This window comes from Megalops cyprinoides, chromosome 2 (genome assembly GCF_013368585.1).
Source record: "Megalops cyprinoides isolate fMegCyp1 chromosome 2, fMegCyp1.pri, whole genome shotgun sequence".
In the NCBI taxonomy this organism is placed as follows: Eukaryota; Metazoa; Chordata; class Actinopteri; order Elopiformes; family Megalopidae; genus Megalops; species Megalops cyprinoides.
Window position 1 is genome coordinate 31097501 of NC_050584.1, and position 26331 is coordinate 31123831.

A 26331-nucleotide genomic window follows, 5' to 3' on the forward strand; every position below is an offset into this window, starting at 1 on the left:
CAAGGACTACATTTCACAACTGAATAAAAAACACTGTTTTGTTGACAGGTGTAACAACATGTCAGTTTTTATACTGTCCTCATCTCAACAGTTCAGGAAACAAAAAGTTCCATTAGGTAATAAATTCAGGTACCACCTTTCAGAACTTCTAGATATGTCACAGTCAATAAAGAAAGATGAACATATGGAACTCTATGCATTACTAGAGCTTATCTGCAGATATCATCTCCACATCCCATGGCTGCTTTTTGTCATGGCTAGACACAGGTCACAATTAGGACAGGAATAATTTGCAGATCTTATTGATGGGCCCCATGCCTCTGTCTTACACTGAATTAGCAATTCGCTGGTTAGGAGTGTGGTAGTAGATGTCTAACAGAGTTAAAGCTGGTGGGAGGCTCATTTTTGAGTCATCGACACTGCCCCCATTTATGGTGGGGGAAGGAGGGGAGGATGCGAGAGAGAGCGAGACCAAACTTCAGGCCTTCTCGTTACAACTCCACCTGATGGGAACACAGAGTGCCGTCTGTACTTCTCCTCATCAATACAGTGGGGCTTTTTGTCAGTAATTTGCAATAAGTGTCTGCGCCATATCTGTGGGGACCTGGAAATCATTACTGGCTGCAGCTCTGCGCTGGTCCTAATTGGAAGCATTGGGCCTTATCAGCTGAGGATTTTCCAGGACCTTTGACAGATACCAATACGAAAATCATTGTTCACTTGTCAATTTAAGAGGCCGTTAAAACAGCTTATTTCTACTTTAATTGGGGCTTCCCCTCTTTTCACAGTGAACCAGACGCAAGAAAAAAGAGCAGCAGTGTGTGTGTGTGTGTGTGTGTGTGTGTGTGTGTGTGTGTGTGTGGAGAATTAACTTTACAGTATAATGCTATGTAGGTCAATTTGGCAGGTCAGGGCTATGACAAGGATAAAGACAGCAAGCATGCAAGTTTGGCTCCAAAATCTTTGGACGCAGTTTCCCGGGACTTCATGATCAGCATCAAATAAGACAGCATCCCTGCAGCAAAGCTCCCAATTAATCAAAACTGCATGCACTTAAGATGTTTGCTGTGCATGTGCTGAGGCCATAATCAATCACCCTGGCTAAACTGACCTGCTGAAAGAGCAGCCATAATATATTCATGTGTTGTGCACCCTCAGCGACCCTGAGCACAACTTTTTGGAAAAAATAACTTGTGTTGAGCAGGGTGGCTGCAAACGCTGGCAGATGCAGCAAAGCTAATATGCGTAAATGCTTTACAGCACTGATGATCCGCTCACAGCGACACCTCCCCCAAAGAGTTATGGGGCAGAGAGGAAGGAGACGCCGCTTGGCAGCGAAAAGAGACAGAATGGTCTCCATATTGTCATTGAGTAACACTCACAGCAGATCAGCTTTTCATAGCCTAACTGCTCGATGCTGAACAGAATGCACCCCCTCCCTCAAAAAAAAAGATCCCAGAAAAATTTACCCCAATGGATTGTTCATAAATTAAGCATATAATAGCCCACTCATTTTACTCATCCTAAACAAAAAGAGGCGTTGCTGTCTTTTTTTATTGAGTCTTAATTATTGTCTAACGTTTTTTGAACTCCACTACTGAAAAAATAAAGAAATAGAAAATCCAGAGCCTTGAATACAGAGGGAGAAAAAGCAAATCTAATTAAAGGAAAGGGTGGAAGAAAGAGGAGTGAAGTCAGCAGAGACAGAAAAGATATGTGAAATGATTTTGTGTAGTGATTTTCCGGTCCACTCTCTGGGAGCAAATGTTCTGTTTGCCTGCTGTTTTATTTGCTGTCAAAAAGGATTTGACGCAAAAGCCATTTAAGCATGCGTATGACTCGTGGAGGGATTCATTTGACCTCATTATACCACAATAAAGACAAAATCCAGTTTGCTAAATATCACTGCATCTCTCGCACTTCGCATCAGATCATGCAGGGAAGTGTGCTAAAAGATGATTCTAGAATCGTCTGGTGAAGAGAGAGAGGAAAGGAGGGAGAGAAATAGAGAAAAGGGGGTTTAGTGGAGGGGGGGGGGGATGACAAAGGGTTAATCCTCGCTAGCCAGGAGGGATTCTGACAAGCACGGGAAAAAAAGCAGATACGTGAAGCCCTGTTTAAGAGCAGAGCAAGTGAAGAAAAAAAGATTTATGCTTTTAATTAATGGCAATTAAACCATGCCTGTTGGGCTGGCCTATGGCGATTGTTCCCTGTAAAAAGGAGGCCGAGCTGGTGACAAGCATTTGAATCCACTAAGTTCTATCATGGGAGCTGACTCTGCAGGCATCAAACCCAAACTAAATCAATAAAAGAATTAAACTTTTATAAATTGCATTTTGACAAGTATCAGATAGCGTTAAGCTTTGATATTATGAATTCCTTGGAGATGATGCAAACAAGAAGCGCCGCAGTTAGAGAACCAAACAATCAAAGAGGCTTGTTAACATGCACTGTCAGATGCATCAGTGCTATTAATTACTACAAATTAATGTGACTCTCTCCTCCTCTGTTGATTGGAATGATAATCAGCCAGCTACGCCAAGTAAGCACAGAGAACATATGCAACCCTGCCAAAAATAATGAGAGAAACCAACAGACGTTTGTGAATGCTTATGTTTACAGGTTCAATAATTTGCTTGATGCTTTCTTTTTAGACACCCCCCCCCCCCCTCCAAACCACCCCCCCCCCCCCATCTACCAATTTTCTTTCTTCCATAATTCACTGCTAATGTACATAAAGTCTTTGAGCCCGATTGCCCAGTGACCTCGAAAATCAGTTCAGTCCACATGTAATTACTGAGGGGCTTCCAGCGTATACACGTTTATTGGCCCTGCCTTCATGTGCCTGCCACAACCCACCCCCTACTCACTCACATACTCAAGACATTTTAGACAAAAGGCATCTATCTAATTGAACTATATTCCTTCAGACAAGAACTGGTGTAACATTTTTTTTTTTTTTTTCGGGAGTGGGGGGGAGAGAAGGAGAAAAGCACATACGACTAATTCTGCTGTGCAAACAGGCTGTCACTCCCATCACCGTGTAGATCCTTGTATCATCAATAGACAAACACATCGGACAGCAACATCAGACTACCGAATGCCAAAAGCCCTTCCAAATTAGACTTAATGCAGTAATTACCGCCTCTGCTAAATTGTTTACTATGAGACTGATCCAGCTTGCCAGCAGTGCTTAGTTCCCTAGTTTTTCATCCTTAATAGCAAGATCTTTTGCGGCATTCAGGGTATTACTTCAGAGCAACATTCAGAATTAGTATTTACCCTAATTTGCCCTGTTTTCATCCATTACTAATTTGTTATATATTCTCTGAGTATTTTAGTGTAATTTGGCAAATTGTATGTATGCATGTAATTATGTAATATTACATATATATGCTATTTTATGAAGCAATTACATATACCGTGTGTGTGTATATATATATATATATATATATATATATATATATATATATATATATATATATATATATACGGTATATGTAATTGTAATGTAATATATGCTATTTTATGAAGCAATTACATATACCGTGTGTATATATATATATATATATATATGGTATATGCAATTGCTTCATAAAATAGCATATATATGTAATATTACATAATTACAGAAGTTATTAATAATAATAAGATATTATTCATTATTAATGTTAATAAATCATTTTCTGTCCTAAATATATTCTTTTTTTTTAAATGTATGTTTACATGCATGTCTACTGTTGTCCATATACATGCTAGCACACCTCTATGTATATACATATGCAGGAAAATCAACATATAACACATAAAATAAAATACACAAATCACTGTGTTGTGCAAACATTATTATTTTAAATGGCAGGTGAATGTTTTCTTTGCCACAGAGCACCAGCTGGCATGACTGCAGTACCCCTTTGACAATACTTAAAACTCTACATGATCTTGTTCCCTTGATAAATGTATCCCAGACTCCACCTGGATTTAGTGACCCCTGACCTCCAGAGAATGGAAACCTCAGAGGACAGTTAGATTGACCCTTTCCAGCCTCACAGTGTGTGAGCTCATGTGTGCCTGTTTGTGTGAGTGTACAAGCACTGTTTGAGTGTATCTGTGAGGGTGTGTTGTTTTAGTTATGGATTGGAGATTCCATTGTGCTTCCGGAGGTGAGAAGTGTGGTTGGAAGGTCAAGACACTTCCCTTTGCGGAAAGTGTCGAGATTTGCTAGGCAAAAGAACTCAGTAGTGATCTTCGTGGCTGGAAGTGTGTTCCTGTTCCACTGGGGCCTTTCTGTGATTTCCTGATCAAAAATCATTTAAGATCTGACAGACAGTGAGGGGGGTTCTCCTTTTAAAGCATATCCAATGCAATTCTTATTCTCTGATGTCAAGTTAAAAGACAATTCAGATAGTCTTTGAAAGAATGCATTTGCCTTCCTGCAAAACATGATTAAAATTCCACTCCAGATTCTTGTATCATTAATTTGAGCTTAAAATTTCAAATTTCTACCGTTAGTATAAAAAGTATGGAAGAGACATGACAACTTTAAGATTGGCTGAAATTTTCATTATTATTCATTTCTATTATTATGAAACGTTTTTGTTTTGTTTTTTTTTTAATTGGAAAAGGACCCTATGATCTATGCCATATTGTATAGATGTAGATGATAATTAAACATTTGTAATATAAAACTTTTACATATATTTTATTTGTGTGTGTGTGTGTGTGCACATGAGCATGTGTATGTGAATATAATATTGATGTAGACAGTATGGATGTAACTACGTATGAGCTTACAATAAATATTATAATGCATTAACTCAACATATATTACTGATAATTTTCTAATTCCATTTTAATGCATTTAATGCAACTTTCACCTACTTTTAAATGCTTAACATTTAAATTCATTTAATACTTCACTATGATAATTTGGTATTTTGGCTGAATGGCTGGAGGCACAATTTTATGTAGCAGTCTCTGTTTTACAACACTACTATAAGAAAGAAAATAATGCATGAAAATAATGCATTTATTTTTTGATTTAGTTACTACAAATCTAGTGCATCTTCCAAGCTATTTGGTCGAACTGTTTTCTGATAGCTGGGACCCTAAAATGAAGTATAGGGTTTATCGGTCTCGAAAGGTAAGATGGGAAATCATGGCTGATGGTTGAGAATACAGAACAGGGCTGTGTGGCCCTGCTCTCTCTCTTTTCCATTCCTTTCCTCTTCAGCCCAGCCTAAATGTCACATTTCACAGATGTAGTCATGGTTATGTGGGAGAGGGAGGGAAAAAAGGAACAGGAGAATCAGAGGGGCAGATTAATGCTTTGCTGGTACTTCTGTGTATCAGGACAAGGATTACCGAGGCAACAGCTGCACCACAGTCCCATGACTGAGAAGAATTACAAGTATTATCACCTAGATCATTAAAGCGGGTTCATAGATTGCAGAATGGCTTCAATCAATTCATCCTGGATAACACGCAGCCAGCTGGACCCCCTGCGTGAGAACTTGACTTAATTGGCCAATAAGTGGTAGGGAAAGGTGCATGCTATTTGATCAAATTACAGTCCCAGCCAGTGATTACAGTTAGGAGGAGTGTGCAGGGGACACTGCAGGTCAGACCTATTGAAGGAGGCCCACAGCCTGTCTGTGGCTAAGTACGGCGGTGAAAAATGCTGGCCCACTTGGCGCTAGGATACGAAGGAGTATCCAGGTCATCCTTTAGCTCAGGGAGATGTACCCATTTATCATCCCCTTGGCCTCATTTCTGTCTTGGCGATAGTTGTGCACTAACAACTCCTCATGCTTTATAGTTTTCTTCATTACACTACATATTGTTGGCATATCAAATAAATATTTATGTAGCGCTTCATCCATCTTGCAAGGGGAGACCAGTGCCTTGCTATCATGTCCTGTAAGATTTATTTAAAGTTTTTTTTTTTTTCCTCTGGAATAGTTGTTGAGGGGGTAGCATGTGCTTTAAAGGACATGCAAAATCATTGTTGTATTGTGGTTATGTGTTGAATAGAGAATATTGATTGCAGCACTAAGGTTAATAACTGGGATGATTCTTGTTTACCATTAGTAGGTTTTCAAGCCTCTCTCCAGGTAAGTCCTCTGATATTGTTTCTCTAGCATGGAAATTATTTTTTGTACAATATGAGCCCTACGCAAACCATTAGATCTTGAACACCCTCCATGCCTTTCCACTGTTGCCATGGCTTTGATAATCCTAATAAAAACTACTTTTTTGAACAGTTTCTTAGATATTAGGAAATTAAATTAGTTAAAAGGCCAAGGCCCCTTTGAAATCACCCCCTACAATATTCATGGCTAAAATAGCTTTGCTGAAAGACATTACCATTATTTCTTAGCAGCCTGCTAATGTAGTCATCACAACACTATTGGTTTACACGTTTTCAGAGGTGGGAATGAATTTACTTCTAAAAGACTGTCAAGCTGTAAATAACATTTAGGGGACTAAGAAACAGTAAATTGTTTTTAATGAGTTTGTACGCATTCTGAGTTTACAAATGGGTACGTGTGAGTGTGACTCTTCCTCATCAAGCTCTCTGGATAATTCCCTCGCTCACTGAGTGCGTTCTTCATCCCTGGTAAAAATGTGGTGCACATTAATTCTGATTATGTAGAGAAACCCACCTGCAAGTGGAGAGCTCTGCATCTGTAATGCTGGTAAAATGAGCAGTTCTCCAGGGGCGTTGCGTGCAAACTAGATACTGGACAGAATTAGAATCTTGCAGCTATGGCTATTCATAATGTCATTAACATAAAGGCAATTAAATGAGTTTTTAACCTCCAACCTTTTATTGTTATTAATGAACATTGGATGTACGAAAAACACAGGAGATGAAGCTAGTAATTATCTTGGCATCAAGCTCTGAAATGGATTTAAATAGTAAAGCAAAACAAATGATTATTGCAAATGTTTTCAGCAGTAGGAACCCTGAGGGGCATCTCAGTCACATTTAATCACATGGCACTGTACCAGGAGGGTTAATTAGATTTTCTTTTTTTTTTACCATTGTTTGGTAATGCTGTTATGACGTGCATCACTGGCACCCTCAAATGCAAATGTAGATTTCTACCGGATTGTCAACCAGTTATTAGAGTCTTAAAGTGAGCGGTTTCTGTGAGGAGATGTTCATCAGGCAACATTCATTTTTGCTGTGATTGTTATTAAAGGGTGGAGGGAAATGGGTTGGAGGATAATGTAGCCATGTCAATTTTTCTTTATTGTGGGTCATTTCCATTCTACCTTTCAGCAGACTCTCCCACTGTCACTGAGCAAGTTAGTGACAAATTCTAATAGTGTGTTCATTGTCTTTTGTATTGTTCTATTCAAAATGCCAAGCTACATTTATAAGACATGACTGATTGGGCAAAAGGCAGTAGACTCACCATGTGCTTAAATGTTCACACATTCTGTATGACACCACATTTCACCATGGCTCCACAGATAGATCAGTGTGGCACAATCTTCCACTTTAATTGCTGTGAAGGTTGATGATGAAGAGCTTTAGCTATTTCCCCAAACGTGTGCACCATCTGCAACTTTGGGACTGGCAGACGTTAGTCATAGCCATTAGAGCACAGCTTTGTGAGGCTCTTAACGGATGTTGATGGAGCTGCATTAATAGAGGTAAGATGGTCCATGCCATGAACGCTAATGTGGAATCGCAAACCTGAGCAGTGCATGGTGTGAAGAAAGATGTACAGTACTTAGGCAAAAGGTATGAAAAGTAATTAGCCGGTTGCAGAGCGGAACAAACCCCTCAAGAATATCACTGTGCCATGTAAAACTGCTTCCTGCCACCACTTTCCACTCCTATCTGTAAGCCTCCCCAGACACTATGGGCAGAGGTCAGAGGTCGTTGTCACTGTGTACCCAGGGTCTGCAAACACCTCATTAGTGAGCCGACAGCCTCACCAGAGACACTGCACATTAGAGGGGAGCGAGTACCTGCTCACGCCTAGTTTGTTTAGAGCTCTCTTTTGGGACTCTTTCATTATACTGGTGTTATGTTACTACCTCATGTTTAATTAATAATTAACTTATGTCAACCACTTGTTTATCCACATGGGAAGACAGAAGAAAACACTTCTGCAATGGGATTTTATGTTTTGGTAGAATGGCACCGCCATCAGTTTACCTAGTTTGTCCTGTTCTTTGGAATTGTTTTGAGTCTTCTCTTTTTAAATGGATGTGTAATTCAAAACAAATGATTCCAAAACAATTTATGTCACCAAACCCACCTGGGACTAATCTTCTCATTCATTTTTCTGATGATGATTATGATTATGATTCCAGCGTAACTGAGAAATGGCAAAGCATGAGATGAAAGTTAGTGCTCATGTAATTAATTTTATAAACCTTTTTCAATATTTTAGTGTGCATCCCATGACAAATTCCTGTTTTAAGTCTGCTCTTGGCTCAGAAATCGGAAAAACACATCCACCATTACGAAATGTGTGATATTTCACAACTATTGGTACTGCTAACTAAGCTGTCAAACGACAAAATCATCTCTACCTCTCCCACAACAATACGCAAATGAGCTTGCAGCATATTACAGTACTTATGCTTGCAAATTGATTGAATTTTTTCGGTTCATTTTGATGCGGTGCAAAGTAGAATTATACCACTGTCTCTTCACATCACCATCACCTTAAGCATTATTTTAAAAGAAACAAAACAACAAAACAAAAGAAAACAAAGAAAAGAAAATTGCAATTAGAAAAACACAAAAGTGTATGAAAAGAAAGGTCAGGCTCACCTCTGATCACAAAGGGATGCAGTTCTGTTAGGGTCCCTCAGAGAAGAAAGATGTGACAATAGACATATCTGTCTGTGTCAAGGTCAACTGAAATGAAAAGTTTCTCTGACCTTGTGGCTCATGGTCAAGCCTGACAAGTCAATCTGCAGCTCTGTGTAACCATTGGGCTTGTCAAGAGAGACAGAAAGACTTTTTAAATACCCTTTATATAAGCTAAACATTTAGACAAAGACTGTGGAAGAGGTGCTGTCAACATATTTACATCAGAGGGACAGAAAGAAAGAAAGCAATTGCAGCAAGGCCAGCATCACCAATGTTATGTTCCAATCAACTTTTACAATCACACACACACACACACACACAGTATCATTGTCCCACTCTTGTTAAAATCCTTGGATAATCATTAATCATGTTACAATTTGTATTATATTGTATTGTACAATTACCATTTTATTTTGATGTTTAAACTATTGTGATGGTTATAATTTGAGATAACCCATATGGTTCAAGTGTTACACATTTTATTGCATTGTGACCCGTTTATGGGTAAGAATTTTATGGCACGGGTGTCTTAATTGACTGTCTTTCTGTGATTAATGGTCACAACATGCCCATCTTGTACATTCTTCCACAGATGTAGAGGGTAATTCAGTGGAATGACCATCTCTGGAGAAGCACTTATTTTTCATTGTAGGCTCAGCATTTAAGACTACCAGAAAGAAGAGGGTGGAGGGGGGTGCATCTCAGCAACAGACCCAAAAGCAGATCCTACAAGAAGGAAAACAGTGTGCACTGAACCATCTAATTGATTGAGCTATGGGCTGGATTGAGAGGTGTAAAATGCTTCACAGTTCATACAGTTATCAGTTTAGCAAAGAGCATGCACTAATTACAGCTATGGAATTAAAAGCAGGTCTATCTTTTTTTGTCACTTTTTTGGTCACTAGATGAATAAGGTAGAGTATTGTTCCTCCAAATGCATTTCCATCTTTTTACCAAAAATACAGCCTTTACATAAAGGAAACCCTCACCAGGTTCTGCACTTTCCCATCAAACACAAAGCCAAAAATGTACAGAAGGCTTTACCCTGACTCCTGCCCTCTGTGATGCCCACCCCTGATCCAGTTACCCACCTCAGTTTAGTCCACTTTCCAACAGACAAGACCTGCTACTGAACAGGGGTCTGTGGATCTAGCAGGAACACTGCAGCACCTGTGTGCACAGTGTGCTCTACAAGCCAGAGCTCAGTGTGAGGGCGCTGGCCAGCATCAATCAGGTAGCATCTGTGGCTATGCAAACCCCCACCAACAACCAACAGGCCCAACCACAGACCAGATTGATGAGGAGGGTACCTTTGCAACACCAGCAGCCCCCTCCCTACCACAGCACCTCAGAGTGCGGCCTGACCATGAGTCCAGATGACCCATCTAAAATGGCCTGGCCAGCCCTAGCAGAGGACAGACCTTTGCCAGCAGCCATGAGAACCCCACACTAGCAATAGCCCATAGGTTATGTGATAATCTGCAGGTAAAAAAAAAAAACAACACAAAAGGAAAGGTCAATACTGAGCATGTGATTAAGTTAATTCCAGTCAACACCCATAACCGGGCAGACCCTGATGCTCGTCACCACGCCTTGTGTGCCATTCTGTGTGTGCGTCAACTTCTTTCAGCTCTGATTGTGGCTCTGCCACCAGCAATCAGCAGAATGCACAAAGACAGGCCACAAGCCATTGGACATAGGGTGTCAGGTCCACAGATGCTAATGATATTACACAGAATGAGGGGTATTGTAGCATCACAGACACCACCAACGGAATGCTCCAGCATCTCCACAAGGGCAGTCAAGGGACTCTCAACGACTTCTGCCCTGCAGCCGGTACCAAAGCCAGTCCGCTGCAAAGCATTACAGCCTGCTGACCTGCTGGCAAGTCCCCGTCAGCAGCGCCTGCACCACTCTGCCATGCCAGCCCCCCAACGCTGGGGGCATGGCGGATCCCCCGCAGGAGTATGCATAAACAGCGGGCTAATTAGGCTGAGAAGCTGACCACCCAATTATCCACGGGTCAATCAGGATTGAGAGGTGAAAGGGCAAATCTGGCACTGCCCCAGCCCACATGTGTCTTGCACACATTGCCATGCATGTAAAAACATGCAACAAACACAGGGACCAGCATCTCAGGCACGGGGCTGGCTTCTGTACAGTCACAAACCGTAGCAGTTACAGTATTTGTGCATGTTGTTGAGGCTAGCAGGAGTGAGCGTGCGGAAACACAGCAGTGCAATAGGAAAGGACCTTGTTGTTCAGGAGAGTGCACACAGACACCAGGCAAATTTGTATTCTACACACAGGGAACCCATCACATGCCACCATCTACAGGGTTTTATTGCCTGTGACCATTGTGTACTTATAATGGGTTGTCAGCCTGCTTTACAGTGTTTATGGTACAATTATAATGTTACTATTTTAGATGATCTGTGCATGTCTGCGAAAATATTGAGTACATTTCCTCAATACAAAATGCCATGGGCAAAATTTGACCAGCAGTTGCAGAGCAGGATACAGAATCCTCAAAGCAAAACTGTTTAGATGAGCTTAAGCTCCATATTTTTCTGCAAACCAAGAAGTTTTTTGATTATAAATTGAAAAGTCAAGAAAACAAAAGACATATTTTTTTCCCATGGCATATCTGGTTGCTGTGAATTCTGGTTATGTAACATAAAATTATTTTAATTTGTTTTCTCATGTAATGACTGCAGTTATAATTTTCTAGTTTAGCAATGCTGATCAATAATAATTCTATTATATTTATACTATAAGAATTTTTGGCAGTTGCATGACAACCATATTTGATGAAATACACTCACCATCAAGCAATGAGAAATGTAAATCTACAATGATTTGATTTACCTACCTTCCCTGGGACAATGAATACAGTGTGCATTAATACAACATCTACCAGCTGTGTCTCAGATGCATAGACGGATATGGCTTCTTGAGAGGAAACCTGGGGAAAAAATATATAAAAAAGGCCTCATTAAATAATGACTTTCCAAATGTTTTCATCTAACGCTCCACTTCCTTTAAAATAAACCCCCGGTGTATACATTTTGCATATCACTGTGAATAACATCCGCTCCACATTGTGCTGAGTACCTGGCAGTCCCCCTTTGGCAGTGTAGAGCATCTCTTTAGTGTACACCACATTGCTTGCGGTTATCACTTGGTATTCGTTTTGGAATTTCCTCAGTGTTATTACATTTGTGACAAGCTTTTGCAGTTGATGACGAAAGGCTCAGTGTAGCACAAGAGCACCTCACCGGGGATATCTATTGATTTCCAAAATGCAAAATGAACTTCTGTAGGATAGCAGAGCGTGAGGACTTTGAATGGCATTTGGTGTACAGAATGCAAGAGAACACAGGTTATGTTGTAGACTGAATTAAAAGGACATTGAGGAGACACATGCATTAGTCCAAGCAAGACCTCCATGCACTACTCACTAATGGATTAATGGACTAATAGATGGGACAGCCTCTGAGAAAATACTCAGCCCAATTTGCATGCAGAGAACATGAGTGTTGACGGAGTGCTCTGGTTGCAAAACAAGAGGAAGGGAGGAAAAAAAAAATCAGAAGTGGGGCCTAATAATATCGTAACTTACAGGAGGGAAAGAGAGAAGGAAAATAAAATAGTCTGCCTACAGGTACAGGGCTAATTAACTAAGATTCAGCTACCAAAGGAATCCGGGGCAGAGGATGATGCTTAAATTTGATATTCCCCAAAGATTGTCTTCAAAGCTAAAACACTGGGTATTAAATGCATCAGAAATAATCATAATAAGAAGGCATGTGACACTGCCGTAGTGTTGCCTCACGGAGTTGGCCTGCTGCGCTGCATTTATCATCCAGAAGATAAAAATGGGGCTTAAAATAGATTAACCTGATTATCATAATATTATTGTTATTATTATAATAATAGAAATACAGAAAACAATAACAACAATGGTAATGCAATCAACAACAGCAGAAACAACGACAAAAAACACAAAAACTGCTATTTTTGTAATTTTTTTTCCAGACACAATATGACCGTCCTACTTTTTCAGATTCTAATTATGCATCCCATAGATTCCCTCTACTGATTATGTGATATCACTGCATTATGATCGCCAAGGCACAAATTAAAATCTCTGACAGATTGCTAACGAGCTGTTGTTGGAGTTGGGGAGCGTTCTGTTATCATTTGTCCATTCACAGTTTCTCCGTCGGCGCATCTGTGAGCTCCACTGTGGAGCGAGCAGGATGGGACACCTTCCCCATTTACACCCAGCACCACGCTGGGCCTCCGGGACCACCCATTACTAATTAAACTTCTTAACAAACACTTTGTCAGCCAGCAACAGAGGTGCCACATGACACTGTCTGCTTGACGAGGTGATTTACAGTGATGGACATTTTTAAAAATATATAGCCACAGAAGACTTGACAGGCTGCTTTGTCTTGCAAATAATTACTATCTTTCCATTTATCATGAGCATGGAAGCCGCACACAGTATGTTACTGTGGGTCTGAGGGGCGAAATGGAGGTAAGCAGCTCCAGGAAAAGGATCCCAGGAGCGGTTTGAACGTTGTCGATTTTTCCATGTATGGGTTCAGTCTCAACCAGGATATTATTAGCTGGTTGGGTTGAATGGACTTTTTATTCATACCTAACCAAAAGCAGCCCAGTAAATAAAAAAAGTTAGACAAATGCACACATAGGCACATTACACACAACAAATGACTCTCTATGGCCACATGCAGCGACACTGTACTAGAGCCATGGCTCTTGTTCATATTACATGATAACTGCGCAACACTTGTAACTGGTTATAACAAGACAGGCATTTATGACTCTTTAAGGCATGAAACATGAAATTTGACAACTGACTGACTTATATATTTGAAGTGGAAGTTCAGCTCAGAACATGAACTTATGTCATAAATACATTCAAAAAGTGGATGTCCTAAATCAGATATCAGCACCTTGTTTAGTTTTGCAAAGATATTGCAACACCTCGTTGTTCAGCCTGGCAACAGTGTAGTTTGTCTCAGGGCTGTGACTTTGCAATAGTGGTATTCCTTAGGAGGGAATTATCCTCAACTCCCAGAAGCTTTACAGAGGACCTCCAACAGAAAAATCATAATTTCTTACATTTTTGTCTTTACAATAGTATATATTCTTATTCATACCTTCTTTCATGTCTTGTATCCAGCCTGCATTACTTAACCAAAGCACATTCTTAAAGTATCTGCGACTTGAGACAATGTTTGTGCAGGACCTGTGCAGGATACGTGCAAATCCACAGGTATTTCCACAGGGTATTATTTGGATGAGCTAACAGCAGGTTGGTATAAAGCTCCCAGCACTCAGTGGTGTTGTTGAACATTACAGTGACATGCAGATTTTGGTTGTTGCTCATTAGGCTTGTGACAGTTACAAAATTTTTATGCCAAGGTCAAAATTTTTTACCAAAGCCAAAAATACCATGGTTTTCTGAATTACTGGAAATCTTGCAAAGCATAATTATTACTTTAACTGCAGTAAAAGTACAAGTAAATCACACTCCAACTCTAGTCATTAGCCTTAAGAGAAACAGATTTATTAGGCATCTGCTTCTGCCATTCTTATCAGAAAATAAATTAATTACAAATATACCTTAACAGGAAGTTAAACTCTGGAAAAATACAAGAAACAAACAAACCAACTAGTGAACAACTAAGATTGCTTTGCTTGGGATACTTGATGTTACTGGTGAGAAACACTTAAGATGGTTTCAGAAGAGACAGTGTCCCACACAGATATGTGGGTTTTTTGCAATGACATTGTCCTCCATGTTTAGCTAGTTAGCAAGTCTGATACATTAGTTTGGTGCTTAACATTCTTGCACAGCTGTTGTGTCATGTGTAACAGGCAGGGCATTAGCACCTGAGAGCCCTTCCTCTTAGCCACCTGGTTTACCTTAGACAAAGGTATATACTTCATCCTTACCTGTGATAATTGATAAGTGAAGCCTCCCCGGGCATCACCATCAGACCCTGGAAGTGATGGGATGGTAGCCACTGGGTCCATGGTCGATGAAGAGCAAAAACCTCCCGCAGTGCAATAAGCACCAGGACCCAGGGAAGTGGAAGGAGTGAGGAGGTCAAGTTGATTTATATCTGATCACCATTCAAACCCCTTCAACCCGGGGGTGGGGCGCGGGCTGCAGCTCAACCTAGCGTGAATTATGTATTTGCCATTTTTAGACCGTGGAACTAGTCTTTTTTTAGGCAGTTGCTCGTCACCAGGACGGTGACTGTTGAAAGCTGGGGAGGATGTAAAGGGCAGGGCATTAGGACCTGGGAGCCCTTCCTCTTAGTCACCTGGTTTACATTTGGACTATGCAATGCACCAGGGACTTTTCAGTGGCTAATGGAGTGGATTTTCAGTGATCAGAGTTTTCATTCATTTCTTTTGAACTTAGGTGACGTGGTGGTCTTCTCATTGTCTGCAACATCATAGCCTGAAACTAAAACTTAGTAAATGCCATTTCTTCCAGCCAGAGGTCAAATATCTGGGCCACGTCATCTCGGATGTGGGGGTAGTAACCAATGCTGACAAGATCAAGGCAGTGGAGGAATCGCAGACCCCTGCCACAGTTTCCCAGCTCCAGTCTTTCTTAGGCTTTGCCTCGTATTATCGGAGGTTTGTTGAGGGCTATGCCCAGTATGCCGTGCCATTACACAGGCTGGTAGCTAAGTTACAACTGTAACTCCCCAGGTGCACAACGGTGGCTCCCTTCAAGAACACTAGGATTGGAGTTGTGAACAAGCCTTCTGCATGCTCAAGAACAAGTTGATGGGTGGTCCTGTTCTGAGATACACAGACTTTATTAAACCTGGAGGTAGATGCAAGCCTCATGGGGCTGGGGGCAGTGTTGTCTCAGGACCAGGATGGAGGTCAAAGGCCAATCACTTATGCCAGTAGGGGGTTAAGACCGACAGACAGACACATGTCTAACTATAGAGCAAAGAAATTGGGGCTTCTCGCACTAAAATGGGCTGTAACCGAAGAAGTTCAGAGAGTTCTTGCTGGGGGAAAAGTTTACCATCTTCACTGATAACAATCCTCTGTACTATCTCCAGAATAAGCTAAGTGCTGTCAAACACCATTGGGTAGCACAGTTGGCACTATTGGATTTCAAGGTGGTATACAGGCAAGGCTCCTCAAACAGAAATGCTGATGCCCTTTCTTGCTTGCCATCGGCCACCTCCCCTTGCTCCATCAGTGATGTGGCTCCAGGAATTACTGTTCCTGAAGAGGTGATAGAAGGTTCCAAAGACCATCAGGTACAGGCCTCTGCTTTAGGTGTTGATGCCAACCCTGTTTGAGAAAAGGCCTAACTGTGGACATTGCTGTCCCAAGATCCAGGCATTGGGGCTTTCTTAGACTATTGAAAGAGGGAAAGGGTGTCCACCGGTCCAGAGAGGGCTAGAGAAGCCCCAGGGGTCATACAGCTGGTCCGTCAGTGGAGTTGCCTACAAGACTGTGAAGACATTCTTTACAGGAAGACGCATGTGCCGGGCAGGAAGAGACCCTACAAGTCTTGTTGCCACTGGTCCTTCATGCTGAGGTGCTCAGAAGCTTACATGATGACTATAGCCAGCAGGGGGAAGAGACGACCACCAATCTCATCCTCCAGCACTAATATTAGTCTTTTAATGCGTAAGGACATTGACCAGTGGTACTAGGCATGTGGCAGATGCCTGGTCGCCGAAGTGGTCCAACCAAAATTGTGAAACCATTTGGGTAATTTAATGGCTTCTATGCCATTAGAGATCTTGGCCATAGGTTTTACGGTGCTTGACCAAGCTAGTGATGGGTGAGACAACCTCTTGGTTGCCACTGATGTCTTCCCAAAGTTCACCCAGGCTTACTCAACACTGGACCAAAAGGCCAGTCTGGTGGTGAAGGTACTGACTGAGAAGTGGTTTTACATTTACAGGATCCCAAAGAGTATCCACTCCAATCAAGGGCACAACTTTGAGGGGGAGCTGCTCCAGCACCTCTGTCAGCTTTATTGGGTGGAGAAAACTTGTACTAGCCCGTAACATCCGGAAGGTAATGGGCAGTGTGAGAGGTTCAATAGCAACTTTCATGACCTCTTGTGCACCTTGCCAGCTGACAAGAAGAAGAGATGGACTCAATATCTATCACGAGTGCTGTTTGCATACAACACTACCATCCATCAGTCTGCAGGGCATTCCTCCTTTGAGCTGATGTTTAGCCGATGACCCCACCTTTCCGTTGATTCCCTTCTTGGATTAGTCGAAGATCCATCTGTGGTCTCTGTCGGTGACTGGGTTCAAGAACATCAGGATCACTTATCCTCAATGTACTGTATGTTAGTGCATGGAAGCAGCTGGAATCTGCCTCAATAACTTTAAGGCGCCATCACCCAGAATCCATACCAATTCTTTGCCCAGGCACTTTAGTGTACTAAAAGAACAACCTCCCTTGTCGGCAGAAAATCCAGGATGTTTGGGACTCAGTGGTCTATGAAGTGGTCAAGTGTCTAAATGAGGGGGGGGGGGGGGCGCTGAGGAGTGAGAAGGTGACCTCCAGTGAGGTCAACTCGATGAGGAGGTCAACTCTTTCCCATCTTTCCCTGCTCTACCTACCTGACTGAACTCATCAGTGGCACTTTTGATTAGCTGAGCACATCTGATAGAGCATGTTAATCACACTAATTTCAATCAGGTGTGTTTGAAGCAAGGATAGATAAAATAATACAGGACAGGGGGGCTCCAGGAGTAGGACTGAGAAACACTGCCTTAGACAAAGGGATATACAATATATCATCCTTACCTGTGAGAAGCCTATGTCATTTCTACAGGTGTTAAGTGTTGTGTTTGTGCAGAAGAGAAGCCAAGCAGCACGAAAATAAAACTGCATTGTCGCCCCGTCCCTGCTTTCTTTGTGTGCAGTGGAACTAAGTCATTCTTCTGACCTTTTAAAATAGGTCTTTTTATGTTTCAGATCAATCAGTTAAAACAGGCTGTTGTCTGTAGTTCTCTTGAAGTCATAGTTCTCCTTGTTCTCCATTTCATTCGCAGCACAGATTAGAAGGTGATTCCATGTGAACAGAGTGCGCTCTCAGTCACTGCTTTTCCCTGGTCTGAATTTTAGTATTTTATTAGTTTAGTGAAGCAAAGGGCCTTACCACCACTTGGGGTTAATATTCGGGAGTGTGCAATAACCATGGACACACTGGAAGGTTGCGTGTTGAGAGACAGAGGGGCGAGTGTCTCAAACTTTATTTAATTGTTTATTTGTCTATACTTGTAACTGTCCCTTTTTATATCTTACTTAGGTTTACATGAATTAAACATTTCGAGCTGATCCCTTGGGCAAAGTGCAATATATATTTGGGCAACCCGTGTTTGGTTGTTTTGTCTCCCTATGGTCTGCAGTGCAACACATATTGAACTGGTTGGTGGTTTATTCTGTGTTGTTGGTTGGTGTGTATGTGTTTATTTCATGTTTGTATGTCTTTTCACTGTGATCCTTGAGTGTTGGCAAAGTTGATGAATTGCTATGCCTATTCATGCTTTGCAATTAGAATAGTAGTGTTGGCCCATTTTGAATTGTAATGGTGGCCCAAGCCCTGGCCTACAAGGTTCAAGTTTCACAATTTATGCATTCTACCCTTAGCTCTAACAGCCATTATTGCCTCTCTTGATTTATTGCTCATCCTGATTAGTGTTTTTTTATTATTTATTAATTAATTGTATCAATAAACAGAATTTTGTATCTTCCTAAACATCATCCATTTGTTTCATTTAATTGAATAAGGCTGGCACGGGGCTTTTTAGTGAGCCTGTCAATAGGGTTCTCTCACTCCTTATTGTGAGGGTGGCGTAGTCCTTAACCTACTGAGGGCCACATATGTAGGCTATTATTTAATTCTTTTATGCAGCAGGAGTCAGTAGGAAGCTAATGTCCCGGTATAAAAAAATACACTGTGGTGCTATTCTCAAACCACTGTGATATTACCAAATAATGGCATTGTGCATTTCTGCCATCTGACACATGTTTCTGCACATATCTCAGCTTGCCTGAAAGACATTTCACAGTGGATGGTGGACCACTGACTAAAGCTGAACCTGGATAAACCTGAGTTGCTTTTCTTCCCATTCAAGTCCTCCCCATTTCAAGACTTCTCCCTTAGCCTAGACTCTACAAGCCTTACCACCCAATAACACTGTCAAACGCCTTGGTGTAATGCTTGATAGCCAACTGTCCTTCTCCTCTCAGGTGACAATGGTGAGTCGGGAATTCCTATTCTTTTTGTACAACATCTGAAGGATCCATCCCTATCTCACTACATACTCAACACAGCTCCTAGTTCAGGCCCTGGTCCTCTCATGTCTCCCTCCTTGGTTACCTTCCTTTCTGTAGAAACAAACCTCTATTACTAATCCAGAATGCAGTTGCATGATTTGTCCACAATCTCCCTAAAAAGTTGCTCTCCTCCTCACCTTACTTCATTGGCTTCCTGTTATTGCTCACATCAAGTTAAAAACCTTGGTGCTGGCATACAGCAAAGTGAATGGTACAGTCCCTACGACCCCTTTTCAAACCCTCTGTTCTAGGGCTGGGTGATATGGCCAAAAATGTTATCATGAGAAAAATTTTCATATCAGTCAATATCGATAATTATCACGATAAATGTCAAATCATTATTTTTTTCAAGTTTAAAGGCTGATTTTTGCTCCTGAGTGAAAGTTGAAGAAACCAGACGGTTAATTGTGGTTTTAAACTATTCTTTACACAGTCAGAACATGACAAACACTTGCCAAACAGTGGAACATTTCAAAAATCTGAGGTAGAACATTCAAAACAATTATAATGATAAAATCTTTTTTTCAACATCAAAACATGCATGAGTAAAATTAAGTAAAATTCTTTTTCAGTCCTTTTTCCCAACAAAATAAATATCTTAATAGAAAAATTAAGTGCTGCAGTATGATACAGCAAACATGTAAGATGGCTCAGACTGCAAAGTTTAAAAGTGTTTTAAAGGATAATGTCAATAAATAAAACAATAAATAGACAAAGAAATCTTAATACTGGTCAGCATGCCAAACCCTTTGTACAGACGGTGTGAAACATTTTGTAAGTGTTTTAGCTGACAATGTAAACAAAATAAATCTCAAGAATGCAGGTTACAACTTACCAATAGCCGAGTGTAGCCGATGTCCAAAACACTGAAGCTGTGTCCATTTGTCGAGTGAAGTGGCCTTTACTATGTTTGACCCGCTATCAGTTGTGATACATACTTGTCGGTCTTCACTCAGCCCCCAGGAGGCGAGTGCTTCAATCATTCCTGCGGCAATAACTTCACCGTTATGGTCTTCAGGAAAGTAAGCCATTTGGAGGCATTTGCTTTGAAGATTCCAGTCTTTGTCTATAAAGTGAATAGTGAGGCTCATATAAGGCTCAGATGTGTGACTAGACCACATATCAGAAGTAGTGGTGAAGAATGAGACAGTTTGCAGCTGCCGCTCCACCATCTCCCTACACTCCGCATACAGCTGGGGAAGTGCATTCAGTGAAAAATGTTTCCGGCCAGGTAACTCGTATCTGGGGTCAAGGACTCTGATAAGCTTCTTGAATCCCTCATTTTTGATAGTGCTAATGGGAAGCATGTCTTTTGCAATGCAATATGCAATTGCATTTGTGATGTCTTTGTGTCTTTTCGTTTTTTTTTTTTTGTCATAACGCACGGTACTGGAAAATGCTGATACGATCATTTGCTGCTGGATAGTTGCACTGGGTACTGGCCTGGTGCTCGTCGACGGTTCACTAACAACACTTTTTTGCGACTGTAATTTCTTACCTTCTGTGTGTTCTAACAGGTAATATTGCTTCAAATGATGAAACGGGTTTGTGGTGTTGCCTGTCTTTGATGGCACGTGTCTTCGGCACAGTTTGCAGCGCATGTCGCTCTGTTTTTTGTCGGATTGTAAATAGTCAAAATATCTCCAAATTACTCAAGCTGAGTGACCTTTCTTGTCAACGATGTCTTCATCCTTTATTGCTTATTTTGCTCCAACTACAAGCCTGTCAGCCACTGTGTCTGTAAACAATACCACGTGCTGGCCTGAATTTATACCTCTCACCATGCAACCTAACTTGTGCAATGCATACCTCCATTCCTGCGACATGATTAGCAGTGATTCATTTCTGTGCATGCTATCTAAGCATGGAGATTAATTATCTTGAACATTTATCGAACATTTGTTATATTTCTATTGAGGAAAATTATATTGTTATCATTTTATCGCCCAGCCCTACTATGTTACCTCAAGATTGCTCAACAGGGTCGCTCTTTTCAGACATGATCCCTATCTACATTGGTCCCTCGGTGGTGAATGAACTCCCCACAGAGGTTAGGACAGAGGAATCACAGGCAATCTTCCAATGCAGACTGAAGACCCACCTCTTCAGACTGCATCTTGGTCCCACTTCAATTCCCACCCCCTAAAACCTGCTTCATCTAGTATTTGGTGTTTATTTTACTTGTAGTGTTGTGAGGTATTTTGGTTCTGTGTTCTAGGGACTGTTGTATCATAGTATACTTGGCTTCTGTCAGATCGCACAGTTAACTTGTGGTAGGGCTTGAATAGTGTTATGCTCACACTCACACTGGTCTGACACTGTTGCTCGTTAAATTGAATGGATGCTCTGTTGTGCTGGAAGTCGCTCTGGATAAGAGCATCTGCTAAATGCATGTAATGTAATGTAGTATAATGTAATGTAATGTGCATAAGCCTCAGACAGACAGTAAGGTATAATTAGACTTGTTTCAATGGCCTGAGAGCACACAAAGAGTGTGAGATGAACTATCAAGATCAGAACATTTACAAACATGTGTCCATGTGACAAAACACATTAAGCATGATAATCAGCACCATCTGAAGCAACTCTTTAACCTAGTTCTTTAGGTTGTTAAAGGAGCTTGCTTATTCAAGAATGATTTCAAAGGGCAAGATATGTACATAAAATTTATAACAGTATTTGGTTAGCTCATGATAAATGTAAATAATTACTTGTTATCAGTAAGATCAAAATTCATTCCTTTGGATTACCTTAAATCCTAACATACATCATTCCATCTCAGCAAATATTTTGTCTAAAGCATGACATAGGAAACATTCTCCAAATTAGACTATTCAAATCCTAGTGAACGTAAAATCAATTCTCAAAGAATGTTGTGATGTTATTATTTGTTTTCTTGAGGCACGGTAGTTATAAGATTCAATCCAGCTCCAGCAGAACACAGCTAAGCTGTGCTCTGCCTGCATTTAACTGTGTGGCGTTTTATTGTTTTGGTGGAAATTACATCACAGAGAGCTGTACTATGAAATAAAAATGTAACTAGAATGAATACTGCATGCTCGCTAGCAGAAATTGTCTTCTGTCGATGTAAACCTCTTAAACCTCGTAAACCTCTTAGCTAATGCCCCCCACTTGTCTATTTTTTGTCTAAAAAGAAAACAACGACCCCTACTGGGAAATCTTCGTAAATTACTGGTGACTAAATTGAGTTGTGGTTTCTCTTATGAAACCTAAAATGAAACATATGTGTTTTATTTCCCAAAAGATTTTTAATTTGTTAAGCATTACTTGATTTTTCACTCCTGTTAACAACCCAGACAAGAGCCTTTCCAAGCAGGTTTCAAAAGCAAGCGTCCATCCTCCGTGTTTGCTGATCTTAGAAGCCTGAAAAGTTCTTTCCATTTTTACACTGCCAAACCCTAGCTTCAGCTCCGCACCGCCAACTTCATTCACCGTCTCCCCTGCACCGCTCAGCGGTTACCCATCCTGATACATAACACGCTGGAAGTCATGTTCCCTTTCAGCCTGTAACAAGGATACATTGTGTTATCTTTCAGTATCTACGGCTTTTTAAACTGTCGGCTCACATTTCGTCCCAAACGTGCAATAGGACTCCAAGCTATGCTGCGGATCAGTTCCTATTAGAATGGCGATTATCATCCCAAATCAGCAACATTTTAGCATTTAAGTGTCCAAAGTTCATGCAAAATTCTAGCTCTGAGCCTTGAGGTATCACAAGCGCATCAGGCGCCGCAGCCTCAAACATGATCTTCATGATTCTGTGTTTCGTAGTCGTGACTCAGTAGTGCACTGCATTTTCAAATGTAGTAACTATTAGTAAAAGTACAGTGTATTTCACTGGGCCAAAGTTGCATGTGATGAAATTCCAGCTGAAAGTTCCTGGCACTTGCAATGAATGTTCACAGTAAAAGCCTCTCTACTGTGCGGGAAACATTAAGCTAATAATCAGTCACTCTTGTCTTCTGGGCAACTTTCAAACATTGTTATAATCCTATTTACCATTTTGTGAGCCCCCTGTACCCCACCCCCAGGGCAATTCATCTCTAATGAAAAAAAAAGATAATACACAGACCATCAGGATCATACACCATGATATCTGGCCTACATAGCTCTTTCCTTCCAATGCAAAATATGGCACTAAACATCACTGGCATTAGTTAATGTTCTTATATTTAACAAAAGTGGATGTCATAGAGCCACAGATTTGCACATGCCCATATGCACTCACACACCCACACATAAGCATGCATGCACACACGCAGGCCACACCACTCTCATTGTACAGAGCTAACTTGTACCAGCCTGGCCAACAAAGAAAGGCATGCGCACATTGCACACAGAAAACTTCATCAGTTTTGAGGTATGGGTTCTCCAGCACAAGGTGTGGATCCGTTGAGAAATAGTTTTAAAGAATATTTTAATGTTGCCATACTGTCCAAATAATTATGACAAGTGTCATGTGTTGTGAGCGTCCATTTTTTTTATCTTTAGTTCTCCCCCCAAAAAACACCTTGCATACAATACATTGACAGTTTCATTTCAGGTAATTTTTTAATAAGTCCTTTTTTACTCATGTTGCTGTTGGGATACCTGTTTTTTATGGCTAACATAACAAAGAGGGGTTTAAGATAATGATTAATAATGATTAATAAACTATAAAAATTAAAAACTTGCTCAAGGCTTAAAAATACTTTTCATCAAAGAACCATCTGTAGTTCTGCCCCCACAGCATAAATCCCACCGTACTTTGATAGACATTCAGACACACGCAGATAATTGAGTTCTTTACACAAGGACACAGACAGCCTACTGCCAGCACTTAATTGCACTTCAGTATCATTATGTGGAAAATCAACAATTTTAAAAATACACAGAGCACCTTTCATTTAAGTTAAATAAACAGTGCCAGTATTAGCTTCACAGTCAGCCTCACTAAAACAGATACTTTTGGGCAAGACAGCATACCAGAACACTGCCTGAAACCGCCAAACTCTCGCTGAGATTGCTTAAATTGTGGACGCAATCTGTTTTCTTTGGGATTAGCCCAAAAGCAAGTGAGCGGGGGGGGGGGGGGGGGGGGCTGACAGCAAAAATTGTGCAGGGTTGTCAACAGTATCGGCAGCCCTCGTTTTCACAACACGGTGTTTCCCTTTGTCTTTTACTCCCTGCCTACTGATCCCCTCTGTCTCACTGAGAGTATACCCACTGCTCTCTCTCCCTTCGAGAGATGGGATAATGACTCCATTCTATCTCATTTCAATTGTAAATGGCCTGTGTCTCCGGCACTTTTGACCAGTGATGGCAGCATTATCTCCCCGCTCTGCGTGTGACAGTCACGTTCAGGTGCTGGCTTGCCCTCACTTCTCTCTACTGTCTCGCTCAAGTGCTTCCATATCATCCCATGAGTGGACACTGACTTGGTAAAATCAGATGAAGGTCACATACTGTTCCAGCCTAACTTGGTCACTGCCTGATCTAGGCACAGATGATTGATCAAGGAAATTCAGCATTTGCATGTATTTTTTAAACAAATAAATGGATTATATGGTGGTACTTATCCATGAACACAGCTATTGAGAGACTTTGTTATATTATGATTTCCATTAATGCAGGTCTTAAATATTTTTCCCAGCTTGAATTCTGGCTAAACAATTAAGCCTTATCCCCTACCCTTTTTCCAGATTTATAATAAGCAATGTCATAATAACCAGAAACAAATGATAAAATGTCTTGGAAATGTCCTAATACTAGAATAAGTAAGGGTTGTAAACCTCCTGCTAAACCACCAAAAAACTAGTGGTTTAGCTAGTTAAAATTTAAAACAGGAAAAGATGAGGAATATAATAGGGTCTGAAATATACTCTTCTTTAGCAATTAGCATCAGCAGCAGAAACAAATGCAAGTCTGGAATCATGTCACAGGGGGGATCAAAGGTCACCTCATGTTTGGGTGGCTACAATCCCCTGCTCCCAATTTAGTGCTGCAGTCCCATTTATTAACTGTAATATTGACAAATGCATAACAGCAGTGTCAAGTGCTCATGGGTGATCTGCTTTTTGATACTGGTCCCCCCTGAGTATAGCACAGATAAACATATTCTCTTCAAACAATCCCAATGACAGCCAAATTGCCTGCTTGTCTCTTGTAAAAAAGCGTCTAATAATGTGTACCGAGGGAGCGCCCTGCCTCCTTGTAGCAGGCGACTCCCCTGTGTACAAGGAGGAAAAAATAATAACATTCCTAAAATATTCCTCCATGCAACGGTGGCAGGAGCATCCCAACCAGCCCCTCCAACTTTCTCTTTTTTCTCTCCTCCTCCTCATACTCTTCTTTTTTCCTCATTTTTATGCAAAGTCAACATCCATTATAATAACCATTAAAGCGCAGTTTTCTAAAGGTTCCCTTCTGCAGCAAAGACCTGAATATTTATAAGTGACAATTGGACATGATTGGTACATGTAATAAAAACGCTTCTGTCCTGGTTTCACATCACTGAGGTTTTGCGAGCAAAGATCCCTCATATGCGTTTTGGGCACAGTACACCGCTCCAGCCCTTGATTTTATAATTAGAACTGAAGCAATGTGAGCCTGGTGCTGGTGCACATGATTTAATGTATTCGTGCAGTGGCTGTGTTGATGAGTAGATGCAGAATGAAGAAAACGGAATTCATATACATATTCCGCTAATGTGATGCCGTGTTAAACATCGCACTGCTGCTACCACCATCAGCACAATAAGGCCATAACTTACCAATTAAAGGTTGGGGGGAAAGTGGGAACCCGCTGAATTTGCTTTTGCCATCAGACTGCACCACAGTGTTCTGTTGCTTTTCATTTTTCATTTTTTTTTTTTTTGTGGCGAGAGGGGAGTAGTAGTACTTTATATTTTGTCAAAACACATTTTCAAAAGTGAAATGTTTTACCAAATAACAAGCCTCTTTTTGGATTTAAAGATGTATTCTAAGTTGACATTTCAGCTCCCATCCTCAGAAATTCATGATACACTTTTTTAGTACAAACACTAAATACCCCTGGCACAGAATGAATGTTTAAACATTGCTTGCCTTATGTCCTCATTTGCC